The 13,645-nt window shown below is 37.1% G+C and overlaps 2 protein-coding genes across 2 annotated transcripts in view; one reads left to right on the top strand and one right to left on the bottom strand.

Moving 5' to 3' along the window:
* Window positions 1–12,159, top strand: part of LOC126081573 (uncharacterized) — a 786,258-nt gene extending 774,099 nt beyond the window's left edge. The window contains exon 8 of the mRNA XM_049893546.1: window positions 11,946–12,159. The gene's annotated coding sequence lies outside the window, so the exon portion shown is untranslated. The remainder of the gene's footprint in view (window positions 1–11,945) is intronic.
* ZNF804B (zinc finger protein 804B) overlaps window positions 1–13,645 on the bottom strand; it is a 583,465-nt gene that overhangs the window by 28,014 nt on the left and 541,806 nt on the right. The window lies entirely within an intron of this gene.

Genomic DNA, 13,645 nt, shown 5'->3' with positions numbered 1-13,645 from the left:
CTTCTAATACAATTGAGATGAAAATTTCAGGACACCATGCTAAAGAGACCAGTCAAGACTTCTAATAGTCATGTATTATTAGGGCCGTGAGGTGATATTTGACTCACAGTGACCCTGAAACAGGCTGCTCAGCCATACCTTGAACCGTACCTGAGCCATGTTTTCTCTTCTTTCTCCTTTCTCTTCTTTCCCTCTCCCAGCCCATCCTTGCCTCCAAGTAAGATCCTGATGTTAGCTCCCCAAATGGTTAAGTGTTAAACAATGTTTCCTCTAAGACCGTAGAAAACAAGTGATATTGGTCTAAGCTAGTCAAATAAGATGAAGGATGGCGCCAGCTACCCCTGAGCTGATGAGATAATGGCAGGAAAAGATCAACATGTTTGAGATAGCACCACCAAAACCAAACAGAAGAAAGAGAGCGCACATTCCACAACTCCCTAAAACTTATGGCCCGTTTTCCCTTAAAAACCCGAACCCATCGGTAGTCTGGTGAGACAGATGACTTTAGGAGGAGATCATTCCCCTCTATCTCCATATACCAGTATATCTAATAAAGCTCTTGGTACCCACCTCAAAAAAAAAAAAAAACCTAATGGAAAACAACATACATTGTCAGACACAGTGCCACTCAGGTTGGAAAACAGTCAAAATATGACTGGGGAAGAGCTGCTTCCTCAAAGTAGAGTCAACCTTAATGATGTAGGTGGAGTAAAGCCTTCAGGATTTTCATTTGCTGATGTGGCACGACTCAAAATGAGAAATACCAGCTGCAAACACCCATTAGTATCGCAACATAGAATATACAAAGCACGAATCAAGGAAAATTGGAAGTTGTCAAAAATGAAATGGAATGCTTGAAGGTTGATATCCTACACATTAACAAACTGAACTGCACTGGTATTGGCAATTTCGAATCTGACAATCATATGGTCTACTATGCTGGGAACAACAAATTGAAGAGGAACGGTGTTGAATTCATTGATACAAAGAGTATTTCAAGATCAATCCTGAAGTACAATGCTGTCAGTGATAGGTTAATATCTATATGCCTACAAGGACTATTATTCAAATCTACACACCAACCATGCATGCCAAAGATGAAGAAATTGAAGACTTTTGTGAACTGCTGCAGTCCAAAATTGATTGAACATGCTATCAAGATGCATTAATAATTACTGGTGATTGGAATGTTCAAGTTGGAAATAAAGAAGGAATAACACATGGAACATATGAAGATCTTATGATAGAATTCTGCAAGACCAATGACTTATTCATCAGAAATACCTTTTTCCAGTAACACAATCGACCTGTATTTGTGTGAACCTAGCCACATGGATTACACAGGAATCAAACTGACTACATCTCAGGAAAGATGTGATGGAGAAGCTCAATATCACCAGTCAAGACAAAGCCAGAGGCGAAAGATATGACCAAAGTATGACCTTGAATACATCCCTCCTGAATTTAGTGACCATCTCAAGAATAGTTTCAACACACTGAACACTAGTGCCTGAAGACCAGAAGAGTTGCGGGATGACATCATATGCGAAGAAAGTAAAAAAGGTCATTAAAAAGACCTTTTTAAAATACCAAATGGATGTAGAAAACTCAGAAACTTGCTCTTAAGCCAGAGTAGCTGAGGAGAACAGAAGAAATGATGAAGTAAAAAAGCTGAACAGAAAATTTCAAAGGGCAGCTCAAGGAGATGACAAGGTAGTTTTTTACTGAAATATACAAAGACCTGGAGTTAGAAAACCAAAAGGAAAGAACACAAAGAGCATTTCTCAAGTCTTGATTTGCAATATTGAAGAATTCTATGGGTAAGAATGATGCAGAAAGCATCAAAAGAAGGTGGAAGGAATACACAGAATCACCGCACAAAAAATAATTGGTCAACATTCAACCAATTCACGAGGTAGCATATGATCAAGAACTGCTGGTACTGAAGAAGTCCAAGCTGCACCAGAGGCATTGGTGAAAAACAGTAGCTAGAATGCCAGTTGAGATGCCTCAACAGATACATGCTATGCCGGAAATGCTTTCTTATCTGTGTCGAAAAAATTTGAAAGACAGCTACCTGGCCAACCAACTAGAAGTGATTTGTATTTGTGCCTATTGCAAAGAAAGGCAATCAAATGGAAAGCAGAAATTATCAGCAATATCATTAATATCACATGCTAGCAAAATTTTGCTGACGATAATTTGAAAACAGGTACAGCCATATGTTAACAGGAAACTGCCAGAAATTCAAGCTGGATTCAGAAGGAGACATGGAATAAGGGATATTATGGCTTACGTCAGATGGATTTTGGGCAAAAGCAGAGAATATCTGAAAGATGTTTACCTGTGTTTTGTCAAGTACACGAAGGCATTTAACTGTGTAGATCATAACAATTTAAGGATAACGTTAAGGAGAATGGGAATTCTAGAACACAATGTGTTCGTGAAGAAACCGTACATGGATTAAGAGGCAGTCATCTGAGATAGTCACCTGAACAGAACAAGGGGATTGTGTGTGGTTCAAAATCTGAAAAGAAGTGCAGCAGGGTTGCACCTTTTCACCTTATTTATTCAATCTGTATGCTGAGCAAATAATCCAAGAAACTGGACTACATGAAGAAGAACAGATCAGGATTGGAGGAGGACTGATTAATGTACAGATAACACAACCTTGTACAGATAACACAATAATGTACCGATAACACAACCTTGCATGCCAAGGTAAAGATGAAGCACTTACTTAAGAAGGTGAAAAACTACTGCTTTCAATAAGGACTACACCTGAACACTAAAACAAACAAAAATTTCACAACTGGAGATAAACAAAAAAAACAACATCATGATAAATGGCAATGAAATTGAAGTTGTTAAGGATTTCACTCTACTTGTATCAACAATCGATACCCATGGAAGCAGCAGTCAAGAAATCAAAAAGTGCATTGCATTGGAAAAATCTGCTGCAAAAGACCTCTTTAAAGCATTAAAAAGCAGAGGTGTCACTTTGATGACTAAGGTTTGCCTGACCCACACCATGATCTTTTCAATTACCTCATATGTATGTGAAAGCTGGACAATGAAAAAGGAAGATCAAAGGACAGTTGACGCATTTGAATTAAGGTGTTAGTAAACAATATCAAATATGCTGTGAACTGCCAGAAGAATGAACAAACCAATCTTGGAGGAAGTACAGTCAGAATGCTTCTTAGAAATGAGGGTTTTGTGTGATTTTGTCGCTGTCGCACTTACTATGGACTTATCCTCAGGGAAAAACAAATCACTAGAAAAGGACACTTAATGGTGCTCATGAGGAATCTGTACATGGATCAAGAGGCAGTCGCTCAAACAGAACAAGGGGATACTGAGTGGTTTAAAGTCAGGAAAGGTGTGCATCAGGGTTGTATCCTTTCATCATACCTGTTTAATCTGTATGCTGAACACATAATTCAAGAAGCTGAACTCTATGAGGAAGAACAGGGCATCAGGATTGGAGGAAGACTTATTAGCAACCCGCGTTATGCAAATCATAGAACCTTGCTTCCTGATAGTTAAGAGGACTTGAAGCACTTACTGATGAAGACCAAAGATCACAGCCTTCAGTGTGGACTGCACCTCAACATAAAGAAAACAAAAATCCTCACAACTGGGCCAATAAGCAACATCATGATAAACGGAGAAAAGATTGAAGTTGTCAAGGATTTCATTTTACTTGGATCCATAATCAACACCCATGGAAGCTGCAGTCAAGAAATCAAAAGAGGCATTGCATTGGGCAAATCTGCTGCAAAAGACCTCTTTAAAGTTTTGAAAAGTAAAGATGTCACCTTGAGGACTAAGGTGTGCCTGACCCAAGCCATGGTGTTTTCAATCACCATATGCATTTGAAAGCTGGACAATGAATAAAGAAGACTGAAGAAGAATTTACACCTTGAATTGTGGTGCTGATGAAGAATACTGAATATACCATGGACTGCCAAAAGAATGAACAAATCTGTCTTGGAAGAAGTACAACCAGTGTTCCCCTTGGAAGCAAGGATGCTGAGACTACACCTCACATACTTTGGACATGTTATCAAGAGGGATCAGTCTCTGGAGAAGGATGTCATGTTTGTAAAGTACAGGGTCGGTAGAAAAGAGGAAGACCCTCAACAAGATGCATTGACACAGTGACTGCAACAATGGGTTCCAGCATAGCAACAATTGTGAGCATGGCACAGGACCGGGCAGCGTTTCGTTCTGTTGTGCACAGGGTGGCTATGAGCGGGAACTGATTCAATGGCACCTAACAACAATAACAGAAAAGGACATGTTTGGTAAAACGCCTCCTTAAAAATGATGGAAGCCTTCCAGAAGATGGACTGACACAGTGGCTGCCAACAGTGGGCTCAGACATATGAAAGATTATGAGGACGGCACAGTCCCAGGCAATGTTTTATTTTGTTATATATAAGGTTATTATCCTAAATTGGAGCCGACCCGACAGCAACTAACAACAAAAGCATGATGAAGATATAGGAATTATATTAAAAACTGTCATTTTTTTTCTCATAAGAATTCTCCACACTGAAATGGGACATTATTCTCTATTTTTTTACATGTCATTTATCTTTTATGTGATCTGGTAGCTATGCAAACACAGATAGTGAAATGAACTACAACATATTTAAAATAACTCTTATGGTAGAAGCTGCAGGCTAGGCTACTACCCAGGGTGAGTTACCTGCCATGGCCTGGGATGAATACATACATGCATATTTCCTCTGATGTGATTCTGTGCTCCCAGGACCAATCATGCCACAATCAAGCTAAAAACTGTTGAAAAGAAATGGCCCTGGGGCTGCATTCTTTACCTCTTCCTCATGAGTGCTAAGTTAAATGCCTTACAACAGGACCTGGAGGATTCTTCCCGCAAGTGCTAGAATATGAATTGCTGGACCATAAGTCTGCTTGTGATGGTCAGCCAGTTGGGCTTTGACAATCAGAACCTAGTCTGGATCATTTTTCGACCCTTCAACTGCCTGGGCCTGAGGACACCTCTGTATGTTGAACTGATAATTTAGGGCTATTTCTAAATTCTAGGACAATCTGACAATGTGGTTCATGTAAAAAAAAAAAAAAAAAAAAATCTAACCCAAAGAGGCCTGGTATCACCTCCTTGGCTTAGGGAGCAGCATGTACTCAGATACTTAAGGTGTCTGACCCAGGAAAGCCACACCATCCACTCCAAGGCCCAGGATCCCCTGAGGAGTTCTCAAATGGCAAATAAACAGCTCTAATGCTACCATTACTTCTGAGCAGTTACCCAGCTCCTCCATACGCTAGCTATTACAGTCAGGAACCAAGTCAGCTGTGGTACGAGGCATGAATCTTTATTTGGTTTTAATGAAAGCCTGGTTTATTTCCTAAACTTGACATATCCAACTCTAAAGTTCGTAGTGCCTTTGTAACCCATATTTTGCCAGGCAAAAATATAACTGATGATATATCAACATCAATGTCTCTAATGATTTCTGTTGTAAAATGCTTCATGGCTTTATAAGGGAGTATCTCGTTGCTGAGTAAATGGGGAGATTGGGCTAGTAGCAGTAGCCAAAGGGCTTTTAATCTCCACCCTTCCCATGTTCACACCATGATAAGAACACACATGCCACATCACAATAACGTTAACCCCTGCTAAGTGTCTGCAGAGAATATGTTCAGGTTTGGAGAGATACAGCATTTCTGGAATGAACAAATGAGAATTCAGTAATTAAAGATTATGCCTTGAGTAAATAATCAGAATAATGCTTAGTAATAAGAAGTTGGAGTTTTATCACACACTAAATCATGGAGAATAAGTTCCTGTGAGAAATACAGGAAGGATTCAAAACCAGACAAGTGCAGACGCTCTTCTTCATTCGACCAAAACCAAACCCTTTTGCCTTCAAGGCGATCCCAACTCACAGCCACCCTCTAGAACAGAGTAGCACTGCCCCATAGGGTTTCCAAGGAACAGCTGGTGGATTTGAACTGCCAACCTTTTGGTTAGCAGCAGAGCTATTAACCACCATGCCACCAGGGCACCACGGGACTTACTTAGAGAAGTTGAGAATGTCAGAATATTCCAAGCATCTTTTATATAATCTGGCTTGTAAGTTGTATATAGTTTTTTATCTTTAAAAGGTGTTAGTCATTCTAAAAAAAAAAAATCAAGTAAATTTCACATGTCCCTGACGTTTTAAGCATCAAAATGTACAGTTAGATTATTGGTGCCAAAAGAGAACTGCTTAAGGATATTTTTCTGTGTGAGATTCATTTTTATCTCTAGTGCTCCCAGTTACACATGGACAAGAACAAAGCGTTAAGGAATCTTTTCTTTCTTTATTTAACTTTGGTATAGTTAATCAAATTCCTTGTGGAAGAGTTTTAGGAAAGAAATGCTTTTGTACTAGGACCTAAGAGTCTGGAAAGGAAATGTAAAAAGAATCCCATGGCAAACCTCTGCCCTCCCAGACCTTGTGTGGTTCCTGCCCTGATGTCATCTTTATTTGGCAGGTGATTATCTTTTTTTTTTTTTTTTAATCTACTCTGCAGCATTCTTTGCCCAGCTGCTCGACTCCTTCAGGGCCACATCCTCCCCGTTCAGTTCATGAAAAGAACTTGACCTACTGCACTCTGACCCAGCTACCCAGCTGTTTCTTTAAGAGCAGTTCCTTGTAATTTCAGCATCTTGTACAGCCTAACATTATATTGATTTTTAAAAGCTCTTTCAATATCTGCTTCATCCTCCCACTCTTTCATACCCTAGTTTAGGGTCAGCGATGCCTGCTGAGAATATTGCAGGCAGAAGTATTTAATCTGAACATACCTATACACTAAGACTGCCTTAGTGCAGTGAAAGTGTGCTTGAGATTTCCTCAATTTCCTGCCTGAATGTTGTTCTGAGATAGAGCTATCTTTGAGAGGAAACTATTAAATATAGACTCATGGAACAGAAACTGGAAATAAGTGCAATTAGACTGCAGTATAAAATTGAATTTTGTATCATCTTATTCTCACTTAATGAATACAGATGATGTTTTAAACCTAAAAATATCAGTTAGTATTGAGTTAAGCTACATGTTATCAGAAACTTGGCTACAGTGTCTGCATAAGGTTTATTTTACTCCTAAACAGGAATCTATAGGCAAGCATACTGTGGTACTTATTCCTCCTCAAGGGCATCAAAAGCTCAGTCTTCTAGCTTTTAGTGCTCTCCAACTCTAACATGTGGCTTTATCCTTAAGCCTGGAATGTAGCTGAGAAGTATCAGACATAAAAAACTGCAGTCCAGGCAGAAAGAGGAAGGGCTAGGGCAAAAGTTGACTCTCTCCCTTTTTTAGTGTAAAAACAACAGCTTTTTGGAAACTGTACTTCCATTCACATGTCGTTTGCTAGAGCTATGTCACATGCTAGTAACATTTAAGTAAATAGTATGATAAATCCATTTTTTTAACTAGGCATATGGCCACCTCAAACAAAATCTGGCTTTTGTCTGTAAGGAGGGAAGGACATGGATATTGGGTTAACTAGTAGTATCTGTCCTACTAAGATTGCCAAATTCTGCCAAAAACAATTGCTGCACTTAGTGTTCAACCAAGGATAATGTTTCTTTCAGATCTAAAATTCTCCTGCACAAGTTCTAAGTCATTGAGCTGCAAAATAGACTACGGGGAAGGTTCTAGATCATTTAACTCCACATCCTCAGAAAGGCTATAATTAAAAATTACTATTTCTTGCAAAAAGAGTTATAATTTGTTTTTCTACTTAGATATAAGGTGTTAGAAGCAGGGATCAACAAACTAAGGCCCTTGACCTGTTTTTTGTAAATAAAGTTCTAATGGAATATAGCTACACCGATTATGGCTACTTTCAAGCTATGGTGGCCGAGTCCAGTTTTTACGACAAAAACCATATGACCTGCAAAGCCAAAAATAATTTTCTGTCATGCCCTTTCCAGAAAAATTTTGCCAGCCCCGGTTAGAGAACAGCCCTGTTCTTGATAGCTCAGGATGACAGAGCTAGTTAGTTCTATGTTTACACATCTTACGGGATAACTTCCCATAGAGAAACAGCCAGGCAAATGAAAAGGTGGAGAAGCAGATAGTAGAGAGAGAAAGAGGTAATGGTATTTTGGTGAAAATATCAGTTTTATTTAACTGATAGTAATAACTTTTAACCTCCCAAATGCAGAGCTACCAGTGCATATAGCAATAATTTAGTATTCCAATTAGGATGTTAATTTGTCTTAGCTTTAACATTTCCAACTTCCTGCAGGGAGTTAGATTGAATCAAGCCTGATTTTGTTAACAAAACAAGCCCTGAATATTCTCACTAAGTAGGATCCTACCGAGCTATTAAATGCACAACTAATTTTCAGAACTCAACAGATTGAGTCATCTCTTATTTCAAGCTTTTCACTGGCATTGCTCACAGAAAGCAGCATTAGGCAGATGCAAGATTCTTGTTTTCCAAAACTTACCTACCTTTGCATGGAAGTACTGCTGAGCAGAGAAATAAGGAAAATATAGATCGTTGACTGTCTGGATGTTCCAAGAATAAGAAGCATAGTGTTTGAATACCAAAAGGCACATACTGTTTTCTTTGCAAGTGAAATTGTCCAGTAATCTTAAAATAATTTTATTCTGTTTTTGTTTTCAAAAGTGTAACCATTTATTAAGCACCTTGTGGGGAACTCATGTCACTTGCCTCACTGTTATCTGCAAGAACCTGAGAGATCAAGGTTTTAGCTAGTATATACTTGAGAAAAAATGTATTTCAGGCAAAAATCCACAAGAATTTTCCTTTTTAATCTTTATTAATCTTTACTATTTCTCTGTCTCATTAAATACACTGGGTCGTATTTTTATAAGATAATTTTTTCCAAATTTTTCATTTTCAAGAATATGAAAACAATTTTCTGTAAGTTCACTTTATTTTTTTTTTCAATAATTGCCTCTTTGACAAGTGGATAATTTATTTAGAAATTATTATTTTTAGAATTGCAGTTATCTGAACAGAAGTGATATCAACATCCATAGCTATTACTGCTCAAAGTAACATTTCATATGTTCTTTTTTTAGTGACTGCAAAATCTTTTTAGAAAGATATTCTAAATGCACGTATTGGCACTAGTATCAAATTTATACTTTAATTTGAAGTGGCAAGATACTTTGCAAATTGTAAACGATCAAAACACTGAAAGAATCACACTGTTTCAATATTGGCCATTTTCATTTTCTCAGTAAACAGAATGTAAACATGTGTGCCCTATGCAAATTCATAATATTTGTATAAAATTTGACCAGTATTTAAAAATTTGATGAATGTTATTCACTGTCTTTAAAACATCATTACAACAATGGATATTTGTACTTATAAGTTTATACTTTTCCAAAACTGTGTGCATAATACATTGTGTATTTTATGTCTTCAAACATTTATTACGTGAAAACTTTTAGGCTGAAATATAAAGAGCACCAAGAAAGGGTGCTTAAATGTATGCTGGCTTTTAAAAATAAAACAATCTTATTAATAAATGGGATATAAACATTAAGGAGACACCATTTTTTTGTTCATCAAACTAACAGAGTCATAATGTTTTATAATACCTGACAGTATTAAATCTAAGAGGAAACAGCACATTCATCCCCTCTTGTAGGAGTATAAAATGGTGCAAGCCCTTTAGAGGGTTATATGGCAACAGCAATTACATTTGTATATATATGTACCATCCCCTTGACTCAGCCATTCTACTCTTACAAATGCGTCCCTAGGATATATTTACACATCTGAACAAAGGCTGTCCCTTGTAATATTGGTGAAACTAAGTTAGGGGAAAAAAAAAAATCTGATTTCCAAGCTCTTACTCTTAAACCTAAACCAAACTAGCTGCCATCAAGTCAATTCTAACTGAGGAGTCTTGTTCTTAAACTACCCAAATAACTTGTGATCACTTCTTTTGGGGAATGATACAGACTTTATAAGCATTTCTGTATGCATTCTCTCCCTTACTCTCTGCCCTGAAATTAGCGGAATTAAAATCAGTAAAGGAGAAAGTCTACCACATCACTTTTTGTTGTTTTTGTTGCCTTAAGAAATAGTTGGGTGTAGAAGAGAACTCCTCAATATCAGTGCCTAAAGAATGAGTGGCAGCCAAATTTTACCTGCCCAAAGCCAGTGAAAATGTTGGCAGTTTGAATCTACCAGGCGTACTCCTTGGAAACTCTATGGGGCAGTTCTACTCTGTCCCATAGTGTTGCTATGAGTTGGAATCGAATCAATGGCAACGGGTTCGAGTTTTTTTGGTTTAAGGCCAGAGCCACATAACATCACAGTTTTAAGTACTTCTAGAAATCAAATATTTTAAAAGGAGAATCAATTGAGATGAGGAAGCTTAAAACTATAAATTGCTAGTCAAAGTAAAGCAGGAAATAAGGATTGCAGGAGTTGGAAGGGCTAAGAAGAGAGAGAGACACAGGCAAGGTCAAAGGTGGGGTTCTTTCCCTGTCCTCCTTTAAGAAGAATTAGACTTGCTTTCACATTCAAATTTCAGAGATATATCATGAACACACAATTGTGAAGGGATACATTTTTTAGTTAATATAATTATGCAATTAATGAAAATTTGTAATTCAAGTAAAAACTGGCCTCTTTGACATCTGAATTGTTTGTTAATTAGAAACAAATTATGCAGGAGATGAAATTTGTTTAGAAATAGCTATCAACATCTATTTAATAGTGCACTTCATATCCCTTATTTCATTTAGCCGATTTTTAAACAAATACCCTAAACCTTATTAAATATGGCAATTAAAAATTGGGACAATCAATTCTATTATAAGTGGTAACTTCAGAAGGTCACATCTTTCAAATTTTTTAAACAAAGCCATCTACTCTAGTTGCTTTACAAAGCACTGGAACAAAAGTGGAGACTATAAAAAAGCTAACATCATTATTCGGGTATAAACAAATGGATATGAAACCATGGATGAATAAATTTCAAAGGGATCTTCAGATAAATAAAAGTGGGTTGAGAAATATTTCCCTCAAAAATTAATGCCAGGAGAATAGGGGGAAAAAAAAAAGTATACAAAATAATCTGCTGAAGATTGAAGCACTCAGTAAAGCCTTAATTTCCCTGGGTTATATACAATATTAATGTTTATCATATTTATCATAATGAAGAAAATTGCAAACAATTCCAGAAGTCCAGCTATAGGAAATTGGTTAAAGAAATTATTTGATAGAAACACATGCCACCAATACAATCTATGCTGAGGAAGGAGAATTAATTACTTTGGAAAAGCACACTGTGACAGACACACTGCTTAGCCAAAATTGCACCCCACCTTCTTCATTGCTAACAAAATCTGATTTTTCCCCCCAGATATCATGTAGCAATTCTTTGATATCAATATGCATCTGACCCTGATCACAGGCACGTTCATGTTGCCATGTTCATAAATAAACTCCTTAGAAGAAAATCATAACAGACTCAGTTTCTGCGTTCACATCAAATTGCCTGGTGCCACTGTGCTCTTCCTTGCAATATATGAAAATCTTAATGATGTTATAATAATAAAAGCAAACCCATAAAGCAGGGATGACAATAAAGTACTTTATTGCAGAGTTAAAGGTACAAGTGTTTTACGTATATTAATTCTTTAATCTTCACAACAACCCTATGATGTAGATGCTGTTGTCACTCCCATTTAACAGAGAGGCATGGACAATGAGACACAGCCAGGCCAGGTTGCAGCCTTACCATCACCCTCCACGATATGCGATATGCTGTAGCTAATGCAAGTCTCTGTCTTGCATACCAATGGGGAGAAAACCTTTCTAGGAGAAAACATTTTATGCCCTTTTGAATTCTAATTCTGCACTTCTTTTCAGAATTTTTTTTTTCCTTTCTCTATTACAAACAGGAAAATGAGACCCAGGGAAGATGAAGATGATGTCTTTTGCCAAATGCCACACTGTAAGTCAATAGGCAGTGGGGACTTGGACTGGAGGTTTGCACTTTAGAAAGAAATCAGCTGCCAATTCTTTAGAGCCGACATTCCAACCCATCATCACAGGTGGGTGTTTTTGAAGTTGGCAGGTTCTGCTGAAATACAATTATTCCAGAATCTTAAGAAGCAAGATCGAAGGTGAGCACTTTAAAGAGACTGAATTTCGGTTCCTCTTTAGTCTTTTTCCCTAGCATTTTTTATGTTCATACACACACACTCTTTGTGTTTTCATTTTTACCATAAATATTATACTTACGGAGAATTTAAAACTGCTCGCACACCAAAAGAAAGAGTTAAAGATCTTTTATAACCTTATTTACTAGAAAAGATCCCTGTGAACATTTTGGCATTTGCCCCTTCAATATGTTTATGAGTCATTTATTTCTAAATTTTATCATACATTCCATTTTATAGTCTTCTCCATCTACTTATCAGAGCCAGAAAACAAGTGTAATCAGATGATAAAAATCTGTTTGTAATAATAATGACTGTAACAAAACAACAATAGCCCAAATGAACTACCAGATATCTACATGCCAGGCATTACGCTGTCATCCAAAGCCCTGTAAATACTATTCGTACACAAATACCTCATTTGTTTTAGATTGGGAAATGCAGATTGAGAGATTTTAGATAAGAACATTGAGGCCGAGTAACTCATTTAGAATGATTCAAGAGTGTGTTAGCAGTTTTATAGAAGTTATTTGAAGCCTAAGGTATGTGACTCCAAAGCCCATGCTTGTAACTTCTACAATAGACTGTCTCTGATAGACTCTTTGTATACTTTGCAAGTCATCGTCTTCTCCTTGGGAATCATGACATCGCCATCCTCACAGGACCAAGACTTTTAAATTATATTTCAAATAGTATAGTTTCCTTTCCACATGAACTATTGTTTTTAAAACATACATCTATGAAAACTTTGAAATGTTCATTTGGGATTTACCATCTAAATTTAGAATGTCTCTGTCTCAGCAACACAGAAACTCCTGCCTCGTCATTGGTTCAGAAGTGAAACCTCTGGGATACAATTCAGCTTCAGAGAAACTATTATTAGTGTAAGATCCCAATCCAGAAGCATCTTTGCTTTTTTTCCAAAGGCACTTGACTTACCATAAAAAAAGTCAATTAAACCACTTATACTTCAATCTAATTTAGTAATTCCCAAGTCAGTTTTGCCACAATCTTGAGAAAACCTCAAGGGCCTATTTTATAAAATGCTATCAAAGCTTTCAAAGAAAATTAATTTACATTAATTTACAAGTTGGTGTATATTTGGTACACCCATAATCAAAATGCACAGGAGAATGTGATATGAACTATTTAAGAGATGTAGACACTTTATGAAAGCAAAAATATAAGAGAATTTGTTTTTAGTCGTATAATGTGTACATATTTTTTAAAAAGTATGTCCCAGTACCTGAGCAGTATTAGGTTAAATTGAAGATTATTAAGAAGCGGTAAAAACAACTGAGAAGTAGCTATTCAGGTTTCTAATACTCCATGTGAGGCACTGATCTAGGTACAAACGAGATAAGATGAAAAAGACGTGGCTCTCACGTTTAGGAGCGCGCTAAGGAAAGGAAGCAGAGCCTGGGTGGTACAAACGGTTA

The sequence above is a fragment of the Elephas maximus genome, chromosome 8 (genome assembly GCF_024166365.1).
Source record: "Elephas maximus indicus isolate mEleMax1 chromosome 8, mEleMax1 primary haplotype, whole genome shotgun sequence".
In the NCBI taxonomy this organism is placed as follows: Eukaryota; Metazoa; Chordata; class Mammalia; order Proboscidea; family Elephantidae; genus Elephas; species Elephas maximus.
This window is presented reverse-complemented; position numbering and strand designations above follow the sequence as displayed.